At 52.4% G+C, this 15,000-nt stretch overlaps 1 non-coding gene across 1 annotated transcript; it reads left to right on the plus strand.

Annotated features, from left to right (window-relative positions):
* The first annotated feature begins 12,819 nt into the window (after positions 1–12,819).
* Positions 12,820–14,658, plus strand: LOC145654616 (18S ribosomal RNA). The gene has a single exon (XR_014120824.1). It is a non-coding gene; the product is annotated as an 18S ribosomal RNA (ribosomal RNA).
* The last annotated feature ends 342 nt before the right edge of the window (positions 14,659–15,000 follow it).

Raw genomic sequence — 15,000 nt, forward strand, 5'->3', positions numbered from 1 at the left:
GGCACAAAGTGATTGAAGTGTGCCCAGGCCCAGAGCTACTTTGCTGGGCATGACTGTGTTTGACCTCTTGGGCCTGGAAGTCTGGTGGTAGTAGTAGTATGATTTAAAGGCACAAAGTGAATGAAGTGTGCCCAGGCCCAGAGCTACTTTGCTGGGCATGACTGTGTTTGACCTCTTGGGCCTGGAAGTCTGGTAGTAGTAGTAGTAGTAGTAGTAGTAGTAGTAGTAGTAGTATGATTTAAAGGTACAAAGTGAATGAAGTGTGCCCAGGCCCAGAGCTACTTTGCTGGGCATGACTGTGTTTGACCTCTTGGGCCTGGAAGTCTATTTCTAGGCTTATATAAAGGGTCAAACTTCTTGAAGTGTGCCCAGGCCCAGAGCTACTTTGCTGGGCATGACTGTGTTTGACCTCTTGGGTCTGGAAGTCTGGTGGTAGTAGTAGTAGTATGATTTAAAGGCACAAAGTGATTGAAGTGTGCCCAGGCCCAGAGCTACTTTGCTGGGCATGAATGTGTTTGAACTCTTGGGCCTGGAAGTCTGGTAGTAGTAGTATGATTTAAAGGCACAAAGTGATTGAAGTGTGCCCAGGCCCAGAGCTACTTTGCTGGGCATGACTGTGTTTGACCTCTTGGGCCTGGAAGTCTGGTGGTAGTAGTAGTATGATTTAAAGGCACAAAGTGATTGAAGTGTGCCCAGGCCCAGAGCTACTTTGCTGGGCATGAATGTGTTTGAACTCTTGGGCCTGGAAGTCTGGTAGTAGTAGTAGTAGTAGTAGTAGTAGTAGTAGTAGTAGTAGTAGTATGATTTAAAGGTACAAAGTGAATGAAGTGTGCCCAGGCCCAGAGCTACTTTGCTGGGCATGACTGTGTTTGACGTCTTGGGCCTGGAAGTCTGGTAGTAGTAGTATGATTTAAAGGTACAAAGTGAATGAAGTGTGCCCAGGCCCAGAGCTACTTTGCTGGGCATGACTGTGTTTGACCTCTTGGCTCTGGAAGTCTATTTCTAGGCTTATATAAAGGGTCAAACTTCTTGAAGTGTGCCCAGGCCCAGAGCTACTTTGCTGGGCATGACTGTGTTTGACCTCTGGGGCCTGGAAGTCTGGTAGTAGTAGTATGATTTAAAGGCACAAAGTGATTGAAGTGTGCCCAGGCCCAGAGCTACTTTGCTGGGCATGACTGTGTTTGACCTCTTGGGCCTGGAAGTCTGGTAGTAGTAGTAGTAGTAGTAGTAGTAGTAGTAGTAGTATGATTTAAAGGTACAAAGTGAATGAAGTGTGCCCAGGCCCAGAGCTACTTTGCTGGGCATGACTGTGTTTGACGTCTTGGGCCTGGAAGTCTGGTAGTAGTAGTATGATTTAAAGGTACAAAGTGAATGAAGTGTGCCCAGGCCCAGAGCTACTTTGCTGGGCATGACTGTGTTTGACCTCTTGGCTCTGGAAGTCTATTTCTAGGCTTATATAAAGGGTCAAACTTCTTGAAGTGTGCCCAGGCCCAGAGCTACTTTGCTGGGCATGACTGTGTTTGACCTCTGGGGCCTGGAAGTCTGGTAGTAGTAGTATGATTTAAAGGCACAAAGTGATTGAAGTGTGCCCAGGCCCAGAGCTACTTTGCTGGGCATGAATGTGTTTGAACTCTTGGGCCTGGAAGTCTATTTCTAGGCTTATATAAAGGGTCAAACTTCTTGAAGTGTGCCCAGGCCCAGAGCTACTTTGCTGGGCATGACTGTGTTTGACCTCTTGGGCCTGGAAGTCTGGTAGTAGTAGTAGTAGTAGTAGTAGTAGTAGTAGTAGTAGTAGTAGTAGTATGATTTAAAGGTACAAAGTGAATGAAGTGTGCCCAGGCCCACAGCTACTTTGCTGGGCATGACTGTGTTTGACCTCTTGGGCCTGAAAGTCTATTTCTAGGCTTATATAAAGGGTCAAACTTCTTGAAGTGTGCCCAGGCCCAGAGCTACTTTGCTGGGCATGACTGTGTTTGACCTCTGGGGCCTGGAAGTCTGGTAGTAGTAGTATGATTTAAAGACACAAAGTGATTGAAGTGTGCCCAGGCCCAGAGCTACTTTGCTGGGCATGACTGTGTGACCTCTTGGGCCTGGAAGTCTGGTTGTAGTATGATTTAAAGGTACAAAGTGAATGAAGTGTGCCCAGGCCCAGAGCTACTTTGCTGTGCATGACTGTGTTTGACCTCTTGGCTCTGGAAGTCTATTTCTAGGCTTATATAAAGGGTCAAACTTCTTGAAGTGTGCCCAGGCCCAGAGCTACTTTGCTGGGCATGACTGTGTTTGACCTCTGGGGCCTGGAAGTCTGGTAGTAGTAGTATGATTTAAAGGCACAAAGTGATTGAAGTGTGCCCAGGCCCAGAGCTACTTTGCTGGGCATGATTCTGTGACCTCTTGGGTCTGGAAATGTGGTACTTTGAAGGATTAAAAGAGTGAAACGGTCTGAAGTGTGCGCAGGTGTAAAGCAACCTTGCTAGGCATGAAGGTGTGACCTCCAGGGCCTGGAAGTCTGGTGGTAGTAGTAGTATGATTTAAAGGCACAAAGTGATTGAAGTGTGCCCAGGCCCAGAGCTACTTTGCTGGGCATGACTGTGTTTGACCTCTTGGGCCTGGAAGTCTGGTGGTAGTAGTAGTATGATTTAAAGGCACAAAGTGATTGAAGTGTGCCCAGGCCCAGAGCTACTTTGCTGGGCATGACTGTGTTTGACCTCTTGGCTCTGGAAGTCTATTTCTAGGCTTATATAAAGGGTCAAACTTCTTGAAGTGTGCCCAGGCCCAGAGCTACTTTGCTGGGCATGACTGTGTTTGACCTCTGGGGCCTGGAAGTCTGGTAGTAGTAGTATGATTTAAAGGCACAAAGTGATTGAAGTGTGCCCAGGCCCAGAGCTACTTTGCTGGGCATGAATGTGTTTGAACTCTTGGGCCTGGAAGTCTATTTCTAGGCTTATATAAAGGGTCAAACTTCTTGAAGTGTGCCCAGGCCCAGAGCTACTTTGCTGGGCATGACTGTGTTTGACCTCTTGGGCCTGGAAGTCTGGTAGTAGTAGTAGTAGTAGTAGTAGTAGTAGTAGTAGTAGTAGTAGTAGTATGATTTAAAGGTACAAAGTGAATGAAGTGTGCCCAGGCCCACAGCTACTTTGCTGGGCATGACTGTGTTTGACCTCTTGGGCCTGAAAGTCTATTTCTAGGCTTATATAAAGGGTCAAACTTCTTGAAGTGTGCCCAGGCCCAGAGCTACTTTGCTGGGCATGACTGTGTTTGACCTCTGGGGCCTGGAAGTCTGGTAGTAGTAGTATGATTTAAAGACACAAAGTGATTGAAGTGTGCCCAGGCCCAGAGCTACTTTGCTGGGCATGAATGTGTTTGAACTCTTGGGCCTGGAAGTCTGGTAGTAGTAGTATGATTTAAAGGTACAAAGTGAATGAAGTGTGCCCAGGCCCAGAGCTACTTTGCTGTGCATGACTGTGTTTGACCTCTTGGCTCTGGAAGTCTATTTCTAGGCTTATATAAAGGGTCAAACTTCTTGAAGTGTGCCCAGGCCCAGAGCTACTTTGCTGGGCATGACTGTGTTTGACCTCTGGGGCCTGGAAGTCTGGTAGTAGTAGTATGATTTAAAGGCACAAAGTGATTGAAGTGTGCCCAGGCCCAGAGCTACTTTGCTGGGCATGATTCTGTGACCTCTTGGGTCTGGAAATGTGGTACTTTGAAGGATTAAAAGAGTGAAACGGTCTGAAGTGTGCGCAGGTGTAAAGCAACCTTGCTAGGCATGAAGGTGTGACCTCCAGGGCCTGGAAGTCTGGTGGTAGTAGTAGTATGATTTAAAGGCACAAAGTGATTGAAGTGTGCCCAGGCCCAGAGCTACTTTGCTGGGCATGACTGTGTTTGACCTCTTGGGCCTGGAAGTCTGGTGGTAGTAGTAGTATGATTTAAAGGCACAAAGTGATTGAAGTGTGCCCAGGCCCAGAGCTACTTTGCTGGGCATGACTGTGTTTGACCTCTTGGCTCTGGAAGTCTATTTCTAGGCTTATATAAAGGGTCAAACTTCTTGAAGTGTGCCCAGGCCCAGAGCTACTTTGCTGGGCATGACTGTGTTTGACCTCTGGGGCCTGGAAGTCTGGTAGTAGTAGTATGATTTAAAGGCACAAAGTGATTGAAGTGTGCCCAGGCCCAGAGCTACTTTGCTGGGCATGAATGTGTTTGAACTCTTGGGCCTGGAAGTCTATTTCTAGGCTTATATAAAGGGTCAAACTTCTGAAGTGTGCCCAGGCCCAGAGCTACTTTGCTGGGCATGACTGTGTTTGACCTCTTGGGCCTGGAAGTCTGGTAGTAGTAGTAGTAGTAGTAGTAGTAGTAGTAGTAGTAGTAGTAGTATGATTTAAAGGTACAAAGTGAATGAAGTGTGCCCAGGCCCACAGCTACTTTGCTGGGCATGACTGTGTTTGACCTCTTGGGCCTGAAAGTCTATTTCTAGGCTTATATAAAGGGTCAAACTTCTTGAAGTGTGCCCAGGCCCAGAGCTACTTTGCTGGGCATGACTGTGTTTGACCTCTGGGGCCTGGAAGTCTGGTAGTAGTAGTATGATTTAAAGACACAAAGTGATTGAAGTGTGCCCAGGCCCAGAGCTACTTTGCTGGGCATGAATGTGTTTGAACTCTTGGGCTGGAAGTCTGGTAGTAGTAGTATGATTTAAAGGTACAAAGTGAATGAAGTGTGCCCAGGCCCAGAGCTACTTTGCTGTGCATGACTGTGTTTGACCTCTTGGCTCTGGAAGTCTATTTCTAGGCTTATATAAAGGGTCAAACTTCTTGAAGTGTGCCCAGGCCCAGAGCTACTTTGCTGGGCATGACTGTGTTTGACTCTGGGGCCTGGAAGTCTGGTAGTAGTAGTATGATTTAAAGGCACAAAGTGATTGAAGTGTGCCCAGGCCCAGAGCTACTTTGCTGGGCATGATTCTGTGACCTCTTGGGTCTGGAAATGTGGTACTTTGAAGGATTAAAAGAGTGAAACGGTCTGAAGTGTGCGCAGGTGTAAAGCAACCTTGCTAGGCATGAAGGTGTGACCTCCAGGGCCTGGAAGTCTGGTGGTAGTAGTAGTATGATTTAAAGGCACAAAGTGATTGAAGTGTGCCCAGGCCCAGAGCTACTTTGCTGGGCATGACTGTGTTTGACCTCTTGGGCCTGGAAGTCTGGTGGTAGTAGTAGTATGATTTAAAGGCACAAAGTGATTGAAGTGTGCCCAGGCCCAGAGCTACTTTGCTGGGCATGACTGTGTTTGACCTCTTGGCTCTGGAAGTCTATTTCTAGGCTTATATAAAGGGTCAAACTTCTTGAAGTGTGCCCAGGCCCAGAGCTACTTTGCTGGGCATGACTGTGTTTGACCTCTGGGGCCTGGAAGTCTGGTAGTAGTAGTATGATTTAAAGGCACAAAGTGATTGAAGTGTGCCCAGGCCCAGAGCTACTTTGCTGGGCATGAATGTGTTTGAACTCTTGGGCCTGGAAGTCTATTTCTAGGCTTATATAAAGGGTCAAACTTCTTGAAGTGTGCCCAGGCCCAGAGCTACTTTGCTGGGCATGACTGTGTTTGACCTCTTGGGCCTGGAAGTCTGGTAGTAGTAGTAGTAGTAGTAGTAGTAGTAGTAGTAGTAGTAGTAGTATGATTTAAAGGTACAAAGTGAATGAAGTGTGCCCAGGCCCACAGCTACTTTGCTGGGCATGACTGTGTTTGACCTCTTGGGCCTGAAAGTCTATTTCTAGGCTTATATAAAGGGTCAAACTTCTTGAAGTGTGCCCAGGCCCAGAGCTACTTTGCTGGGCATGACTGTGTTTGACCTCTGGGGCCTGGAAGTCTGGTAGTAGTAGTATGATTTAAAGACACAAAGTGATTGAAGTGTGCCCAGGCCCAGAGCTACTTTGCTGGGCATGAATGTGTTTGAACTCTTGGGCCTGGAAGTCTGGTAGTAGTAGTATGATTTAAAGGTACAAAGTGAATGAAGTGTGCCCAGGCCCAGAGCTACTTTGCTGTGCATGACTGTGTTTGACCTCTTGGCTCTGGAAGTCTATTTCTAGGCTTATATAAAGGGTCAAACTTCTTGAAGTGTGCCCAGGCCCAGAGCTACTTTGCTGGGCATGACTGTGTTTGACCTCTGGGGCCTGGAAGTCTGGTAGTAGTAGTATGATTTAAAGGCACAAAGTGATTGAAGTGTGCCCAGGCCCAGAGCTACTTTGCTGGGCATGATTCTGTGACCTCTTGGGTCTGGAAATGTGGTACTTTGAAGGATTAAAAGAGTGAAACGGTCTGAAGTGTGCGCAGGTGTAAAGCAACCTTGCTAGGCATGAAGGTGTGACCTCCAGGGCCTGGAAGTCTGGTGGTAGTAGTAGTATGATTTAAAGGCACAAAGTGATTGAAGTGTGCCCAGGCCCAGAGCTACTTTGCTGGGCATGACTGTGTTTGACCTCTTGGGCCTGGAAGTCTGGTGGTAGTAGTAGTATGATTTAAAGGCACAAAGTGATTGAAGTGTGCCCAGGCCCAGAGCTACTTTGCTGGGCATGACTGTGTTTGACCTCTTGGCTCTGGAAGTCTATTTCTAGGCTTATATAAAGGGTCAAACTTCTTGAAGTGTGCCCAGGCCCAGAGCTACTTTGCTGGGCATGACTGTGTTTGACCTCTGGGGCCTGGAAGTCTGGTAGTAGTAGTATGATTTAAAGGCACAAAGTGATTGAAGTGTGCCCAGGCCCAGAGCTACTTTGCTGGGCATGAATGTGTTTGAACTCTTGGGCCTGGAAGTCTATTTCTAGGCTTATATAAAGGGTCAAACTTCTTGAAGTGTGCCCAGGCCCAGAGCTACTTTGCTGGGCATGACTGTGTTTGACCTCTTGGGCCTGGAAGTCTGGTAGTAGTAGTAGTAGTAGTAGTAGTAGTAGTAGTAGTAGTAGTAGTATGATTTAAAGGTACAAAGTGAATGAAGTGTGCCCAGGCCCACAGCTACTTTGCTGGGCATGACTGTGTTTGACCTCTTGGGCCTGAAAGTCTATTTCTAGGCTTATATAAAGGGTCAAACTTCTTGAAGTGTGCCCAGGCCCAGAGCTACTTTGCTGGGCATGACTGTGTTTGACCTCTGGGGCCTGGAAGTCTGGTAGTAGTAGTATGATTTAAAGACACAAAGTGATTGAAGTGTGCCCAGGCCCAGAGCTACTTTGCTGGGCATGAATGTGTTTGAACTCTTGGGCCTGGAAGTCTGGTAGTAGTAGTATGATTTAAAGGTACAAAGTGAATGAAGTGTGCCCAGGCCCAGAGCTACTTTGCTGTGCATGACTGTGTTTGACCTCTTGGCTCTGGAAGTCTATTTCTAGGCTTATATAAAGAGTCAAACTTCTTGAAGTGTGCCCAGGCCCAGAGCTACTTTGCTGGGCATGACTGTGTTTGACCTCTGGGGCCTGGAAGTCTGGTAGTAGTAGTATGATTTAAAGGCACAAAGTGATTGAAGTGTGCCCAGGCCCAGAGCTACTTTGCTGGGCATGATTCTGTGACCTCTTGGGTCTGGAAATGTGGTACTTTGAAGGATTAAAAGAGTGAAACGGTCTGAAGTGTGCGCAGGTGTAAAGCAACCTTGCTAGGCATGAAGGTGTGACCTCCAGGGCCTGGAAGTCTGGTGGTAGTAGTAGTATGATTTAAAGGCACAAAGTGATTGAAGTGTGCCCAGGCCCAGAGCTACTTTGCTGGGCATGACTGTGTTTGACCTCTTGGGCCTGGAAGTCTGGTGGTAGTAGTAGTATGATTTAAAGGCACAAAGTGATTGAAGTGTGCCCAGGCCCAGAGCTACTTTGCTGGGCATGAATGTGTTTGAACTCTTGGGCCTGGAAGTCTATTTCTAGGCTTATATAAAGGGTCAAACATCTTGAAGTGTGCCCAGGCCCAGAGCTACTTTGCTGTGCATGACTGTGGTTGACCTCTTGGCCCTGGAAGTCTGGTGGTAGTAGTAGTATGATTTAAAGGCACAAAGTGAATGAAGTGTGCCCAGGCCCAGAGCTACTTTGCTGGGCATGAATGTGTTTGAACTCTTGGGCCTGGAAGTCTGGTAGTAGTAGTAGTAGTAGTAGTAGTAGTAGTAGTAGTATGATTTAAAGGCACAAAGTGCTTGAAGTGTGCCCAGGCCCAGAGCTACTTTGCTGTGCATGACTGTGTTTGACCTCTTGGCTCTGGAAGTCTATTTCTAGGCTTATATAAAGGGTCAAACTTCTTGAAGTGTGCCCAGGCCCAGAGCTACTTTGCTGTGTATGACTGTGTGACCTCTTGGCCCTGGAATTCTGGTGGTAGTAGTAGTATGATTTAAAGGCACAAAGTGAATGAAGTGTGCCCAGGCCCAGAGCTACTTTGCTGGGCATGACTGTGTTTGACCTCTTGGGCCTGGAAGTCTGGTAGTAGTAGTATGATTTAAAGGCACAAAGTGATTGAAGTGTGCCCAGGCCCAGAGCTACTTTGCTGGGCATGAATGTGTTTGAACTCTTGGGCCTGGAAGTCTATTTCTAGGCTTAATAAAGGGACAAACTTCTTGAAGTGTGCCCAGGCCCAGAGCTACTTTGCTGTGTATGACTGTGTGACCTCTTGGCCCTGGAATTCTGGTGGTAGTAGTAGTAGTAGTAGTATGATTTAAAGGTACAAAGTGAATGAAGTGTGCCCAGGCCCAGAGCCAGGCCTGGGCAGCAGGGGGCGCTCCTGGCCATGCCCAGCGAGTTTCGTGCGAATCGGACCTGGTCCGGAAGAGATACGAAGGGAAAACTCATTACTCGTCGGGGTGGCACATCCAGGCTCTCGACCCTCCCAAAGCGTCCGACCAGGGTGCACCCTGCCGGGCATGGTTAGCCGCCAGCCCCCTTCCTGGAGGTCTGGTTGGCACGGGGTTTTGATTTATCGGTTTCATATCTCTGGGCTCCTTGGGAGCAGAAAGTCGGTTGAGGGCCCTTTGGAAAGAGCCGGGGCTGCCGTTTAACGCTGTCCAAGCGGCAGGCGAAGCGCACCCACCGTTTTTACGCTATGATTTTTTAAAACCGCCGGGGCGGCAAACACAGGGCCGGTCGGGTTTGAAGACGAATATCTCTTCGGCCCTTGGGAGGAGAGAAGCAGCGCGGGTCACCTTTGAACGCGCTCGCTGCCAGGAACGTCTGGCGTAAAAGTTTCGTGGGAATCGGACGTTCCTAGGCTGAGAAGCGAGCGCCCGCCCTCGGGCGGTCGGGGGCCCCTTTCTCATTCCCCGTCTGGGCTAAAAATACGAGGTCGGACCCGATGGACTCGGGAGACTGGAGAGTACCAGGGAGACCCTGGAAGCAGGCGACCCGACCCACGCTTCGCTGTCTCCTCGGCCCTCGGGAGTAGAAGCGCGGGGACGGTGGCGTGGGCAGCAGGGGGCGCTCCTGGCCATGCCCAGCGAGTTTCGTGCGAATCGGACCTGGTCCGGAAGAGATACACGAAGGGAAAACTCATTACTCGTCGGGGTGGCACATCCAGGCTCTCGACCCTCCCAAAGCGTCCGACCAGGGTGCACCCTGCCGGGCATGGTTAGCCGCCAGCCCCCTTCCTGGAGGTCTGGTTGGCACGGGGTTTTGATTTTTCGGTTTCATATCTCTGGGCTCCTTGGGAGCAGAAAGTCGGTTGAGGGCCCTTTGGAAAGAGCCGGGGCTGCCGTTTAACGCTGTCCAAGCGGCAGGCGAAGCGCACCCACCGTTTTTACGCTATGATTTTTTAAAACCGCCGGGGCGGCAAACACAGGGCCGGTCGGGTTTGAAGACGAATATCTCTTCGGCCCTTGGGAGGAGAGAAGCAGCGCGGGTCACCTTTGAACGCGCTCGCTGCCAGGAACGTCTGGCGTAAAAGTTTCGTGGGAATCGGACGTTCCTAGGCTGAGAAGCGAGCGCCCGCCCTCGGGCGGTCGGGGGCCCCTTTCTCATTCCCCGTCTGGGCTAAAAATACGAGGTCGGACCCGATGGACTCGGGAGACTGGAGAGTACCAGGGAGACCCTGGAAGCAGGCGACCCGACCCACGCTTCGCTGTCTCCTCGGCCCTCGGGAGTAGAAGCGCGGGGACGGTGGCGTGGGCAGCAGGGGGCGCTCCTGGCCATGCCCAGCGAGTTTCGTGCGAATCGGACCTGGTCCGGAAGAGATACGAAGGGAAAACTCATTACTCGTCGGGGTGGCACATCCAGGCTCTCGACCCTCCCAAAGCGTCCGACCAGGGTGCACCCTGCCGGGCATGGTTAGCCGCCAGCCCCCTTCCTGGAGGTCTGGTTGGCACGGGGTTTTGATTTATCGGTTTCATATCTCTGGGCTCCTTGGGAGCAGAAAGTCGGTTGAGGGCCCTTTGGAAAGAGCCGGGGCTGCCGTTTAACGCTGTCCAAGCGGCAGGCGAAGCGCACCCACCGTTTTTACGCTATGATTTTTTAAAACCGCCGGGGCGGCAAACACAGGGCCGGTCGGGTTTGAAGACGAATATCTCTTCGGCCCTTGGGAGGAGAGAAGCAGCGCGGGTCACCTTTGAACGCGCTCGCTGCCAGGAACGTCTGGCGTAAAAGTTTCGTGGGAATCGGACGTTCCTAGGCTGAGAAGCGAGCGCCCGCCCTCGGGCGGTCGGGGGCCCCTTTCTCATTCCCCGTCTGGGCTAAAAATACGAGGTCGGACCCGATGGACTCGGGAGACTGGAGAGTACCAGGGAGACCCTGGAAGCAGGCGACCCGACCCACGCTTCGCTGTCTCCTCGGCCCTCGGGAGTAGAAGCGCGGGGACGGTGGCGTGGGCAGCAGGGGGCGCTCCTGGCCATGCCCAGCGAGTTTCGTGCGAATCGGACCTGGTCCGGAAGAGATACGAAGGGAAAACTCATTACTCGTCGGGGTGGCACATCCAGGCTCTCGACCCTCCCAAAGTGTCCGACCAGGGTGCACCCTGCCGGGCTAAGAGAACAGCCAGGTGAACCCTGGAGGTTCCGAACTCCAGACCCCTGGACCCGACGGCTCAGTCCGCCTCAGGTGCACTACAGAGGTCCTCGGGCTGTCCCTGAGTGCATTAAAACGGAAATCAGAATTACTCCCCCGGGTGGCACTTCCAGGCTCTCGACCCTCCCAAAGTGTCCGACCAGGGTGCACCCTGCTGGGCATGGTTAGCCGCCAGCCCCCTTCCTGGAGGTCTGGTTGGCACGGGGTTTTGCAAATAGGTCCCGTCGGGTATATGGGAGAGCAAAGAGAATCAATGGGGTCCAAGCACTAAATTCATCCAGTGGCGTTCTCTGGAAGCCCAAGGGGAGTCCGAGGGGTGTTCGGCCGGCAAGGGGAGCTCTCCCTCGGACACATGATCAAACGCCTGTCCCCTACCGGAAAGTGGTGTGCTCTGGATGCCCCCCCCCCCCCCCCATCCCCCGAGGGGGGTGCTTATCCCGCGAGGGGAGCCCTCCTCGGGTTAAGTGAACCATCATGCCGATTCCCCTATGGAAGTGGGCACATCCAGGCACACAGTCTGCTTTGCTCTCCCCGACCCGAGTGCGTCTGTTGGGCTGAGTGTACGCCCAGGCAACTGGATCCAATGGCTCAGTCCGCCGCAGCGTGCTTCGACGATGGGTCGTACAGCCATGCCACCAGGGTGGGCGTGTTTGTAAATGTACCAGTGGATTCTCGTCGGCCTGCCACATCCATGGTATCGACCCACCAGGCCTGTCCGACCAGGGGTTGACCCTGGACGGGCACGGTCTGTGGTTTGGCCCTTGTCCTAGATGAAATCGGGCACGGGGTTTTCTGGCCAGGTACCATCGGGTTACTGGGAGAGCGGCTTCGGTCTCCAGGTGAGACCAATGGTGAAGCAGCACGAGGCAATGGAGAGCATGCAAAGCGATGGGGAAGCCATGCACGGCAATGGCCACGAAAAAAAAAAAAAAATCACCACGGAAGGAACGTGAAGAACAAGGAGGAGTGTAGTGACACTGCCCAAAGCTGCCCGGTGTTGCAGGGGTCTATTGGTGTGTTGCTTCCTTGTTTGGTAGAGTGGAGTACCAGACCCGCCAGGGGTAGGCAAACCATTCCCCCTACGGTAAGTGAGGAGCCAGCCATTTGACGAGCGGGTGTCCACGTGTACGGGTGCGAGCGCTATCCCCCCACACGGGGTTAGGCCACGGCCTTAGGTGGACGTCTGCCGACCAGCCCCGGCTGATCCAGAACTTCTGATGTGGAGAGCGGTTTTGACAGATCCTCCCTGGTTCTAGCGGGTCAAGCCTCTGATGGGGGGTGGGGGTTATTTGTAACCCATCCCAGAACTCTCTGGGGGAGACTCAGACGGCCAGTCTGTCTACTCAGTTGTCCTATACTGGTGTCTGTGGTTTGGGAGGAAGGGAGTGCCCTGCTTTGTTGGCCTCCTCTTCAAACCTACCTGGGCCCACGAATCACTCTTCTTGGTTACATCACGAAACGTAGGTTGAGCGAGGCTAGGGGGGAGGGAATTCGACGAGGTCTTTCCCTTGTCCCCCCACCAGCGGCCCACGAAAATCAAAACGGCGTGAAGAGAGGGAACGCCGAAAGCACCTGGAGTCGGCCGTCCGCACCTCCGGAGGAGGTGGACGGGGTACGGTGCGGGCATGACCGGATGGGACAGCTTTGCATCAAGGTGAGAGGTCGGCGTCCGAAGGCCAGAGGGCGGTGCGCGAGCACGTTTACACTGGCCGCGGAAGCTGTCCTGGGTAGCCCTGTATGGCGTCTGGACCTGACGGCGCACGCACTTACAACCCGCTGCTTCCTAGCCCCCGGAAGGGGAGGCGGATGTCACTCGTGGTTCATCCCAGACCACGGTGCAAACTACCTGGTTGATCCTGCCAGTAACATATGCTTGTCTCAAAGATTAAGCCATGCAGGTCTAAGTGCACACGGCCGGTACAGTGAAACTGCGAATGGCTCATTAAATCAGTTATGGTTCCTTTGATCGCTCCACACGTTACTCGGATAACTGTGGTAATTCTAGAGCTAATACATGCAAACGAGCGCTGACCCTTCGGGGGATGCGTGCATTTATCAGACCCAAAACCCATCCGGGGGGCTCGGGCCCCCCGGCCGCTTTGGTGACTCTAGATAACCTCGGGCCGATCGCGCGCCCTCCGCGGCGGCGACGTCTCATTCGAATGTCTGCCCTATCAACTTTCGATGGTACCATAGTCGGCTACCATGGTGACCACGGGTAACGGGGAATCAGGGTTCGATTCCGGAGAGGGAGCCTGAGAAACGGCTACCACATCCAAGGAAGGCAGCAGGCGCGCAAATTACCCATTCCCGACACGGGGAGGTAGTGACGAAAAATAACGATACAGGTCTCTTTCGAGGCCCTGTAATCGGAATGAGCGTATCCTAAACCCATGGGTGAGGACCCATTGGAGGGCAAGTCTGGTGCCAGCAGCCGCGGTAATTCCAGCTCCAATAGCGTATATTAAAGTTGCTGCAGTTAAAAAGCTCGTAGTTGGATGTCGGGAGTGGGCTGGCGGTCCGCCGCGAGGCGTGCCACCGCCTGTCTCAGACCCTGTCTCCCGGTGCCCCCCGGATGCCCTTGGCTGGGTGTCCGGACGGGGCTCGGAGCGTTTACTTTGAAAAAATTAGAGTGTTCAAAGCGGGCCCGCTTCTCGCCTGAATACCTGAGCTAGGAATAATGGAATAGGACTCCGGTTCTATTTTGTGGGTTTCCTGAACCAGGGCCATGATTAAGAGGGACGGCCGGGGGCATTCGTATTGCGCCGCTAGAGGTGAAATTCTTGGACCGGCGCAAGACGGACGAAAGCGAAAGCATTTGCCAAGAATGTTTTCATTAATCAAGAACGAAAGTCGGAGGTTCGAAGACGATCAGATACCGTCGTAGTTCCGACCGTAAACTATGCCGACCCGCGATCCGGCGGCGTTATTCCCATGACCCGCCGGGCAGCGTGAGGGAAACCACGAGTCTGTGGGTTCCGGGGGGAGTATGGTTGCAAAGCTGAAACTTAAAGGAATTGACGGAAGGGCACCACCAGGAGTGGAGCCTGCGGCTTAATTTGACTCAACACGGGAAACCTCACCCGGCCCGGACACGGAAAGGATTGACAGATTGATAGCTCTTTCTCGATTCTGTGGGTGGTGGTGCATGGCCGTTCTTAGTTGGTGGAGCGATTTGTCTGGTTAATTCCGATAACGAACGAGACTCCGGCATGCTAAATAGTTACGCGGCCCTCCGCGGTCGGCGTCAAACTTCTTAGAGGGACAAGTGGCGTTCAGCCACGCGAGATGGAGCAATAACAGGTCTGTGATGCCCTTAGATGTCCGGGGCTGCACGCGCGCCACAATGGTTGGATCAGCGTGTGCCTACCCTACACCGAGAGGTGCGGGTAATCCGCTGAACCCCATTCGTGATGGGGACTGGGGATTGCAATTATTCCCCATGAACGAGGAATTCCCAGTAAGCGCGGGTCATAAGCTCGCGTTGATTAAGTCCCTGCCCTTTGTACACACCGCCCGTCGCTACTACCGATCGGATGGTTTAGTGAGGTCCTCGGATCGGCCCCGCCGGGGCTCCTCGCGGGCCTTGGCGGAGCGCCGAGAAGTCGATCAAACTTGACTATCTAGAGGAAGTAAAAGTCGTAACAAGGTTTTCGTAGGTGAACCTGCGAAAGGATCATTAACGGGTAACGCTGTCCGGCGTGCCTCCTCTCCCGACCCCCTCGACTTCGCCGTCCCCCCGCGTCGGGGCCCAGGGTCGAAAGGGTCTTCGGGGTTGCTGTTACACGTGGTCGCTTGCAGGTCAGGCTGGACAGAAGGCATAAAGGAGGAGCCTAGTCCCTCCCACCCCTTCCTCGTCCTCCGCCTCTTCCTCCGCGTCGTCCTTCAGCACCCCCCCCCCGCAGGCCCCGGTATTCTCTGGGTTCCAGCGCGAGAGACGCGTCGTTCAAAAAACTCGGCGTCCCCGCTCGTCGGGCGAAGGCCGGTTTCCCCTCACCTTGCCGGCAGGAGAAGCGCCTGCGAG

The sequence above is a fragment of the Electrophorus electricus genome, unplaced genomic scaffold (genome assembly GCF_041902795.1).
Source record: "Electrophorus electricus isolate QZ-2024a unplaced genomic scaffold, ASM4190279v1 Scaffold139, whole genome shotgun sequence".
Lineage (NCBI taxonomy): Eukaryota > Metazoa > Chordata > Actinopteri > Gymnotiformes > Gymnotidae > Electrophorus > Electrophorus electricus.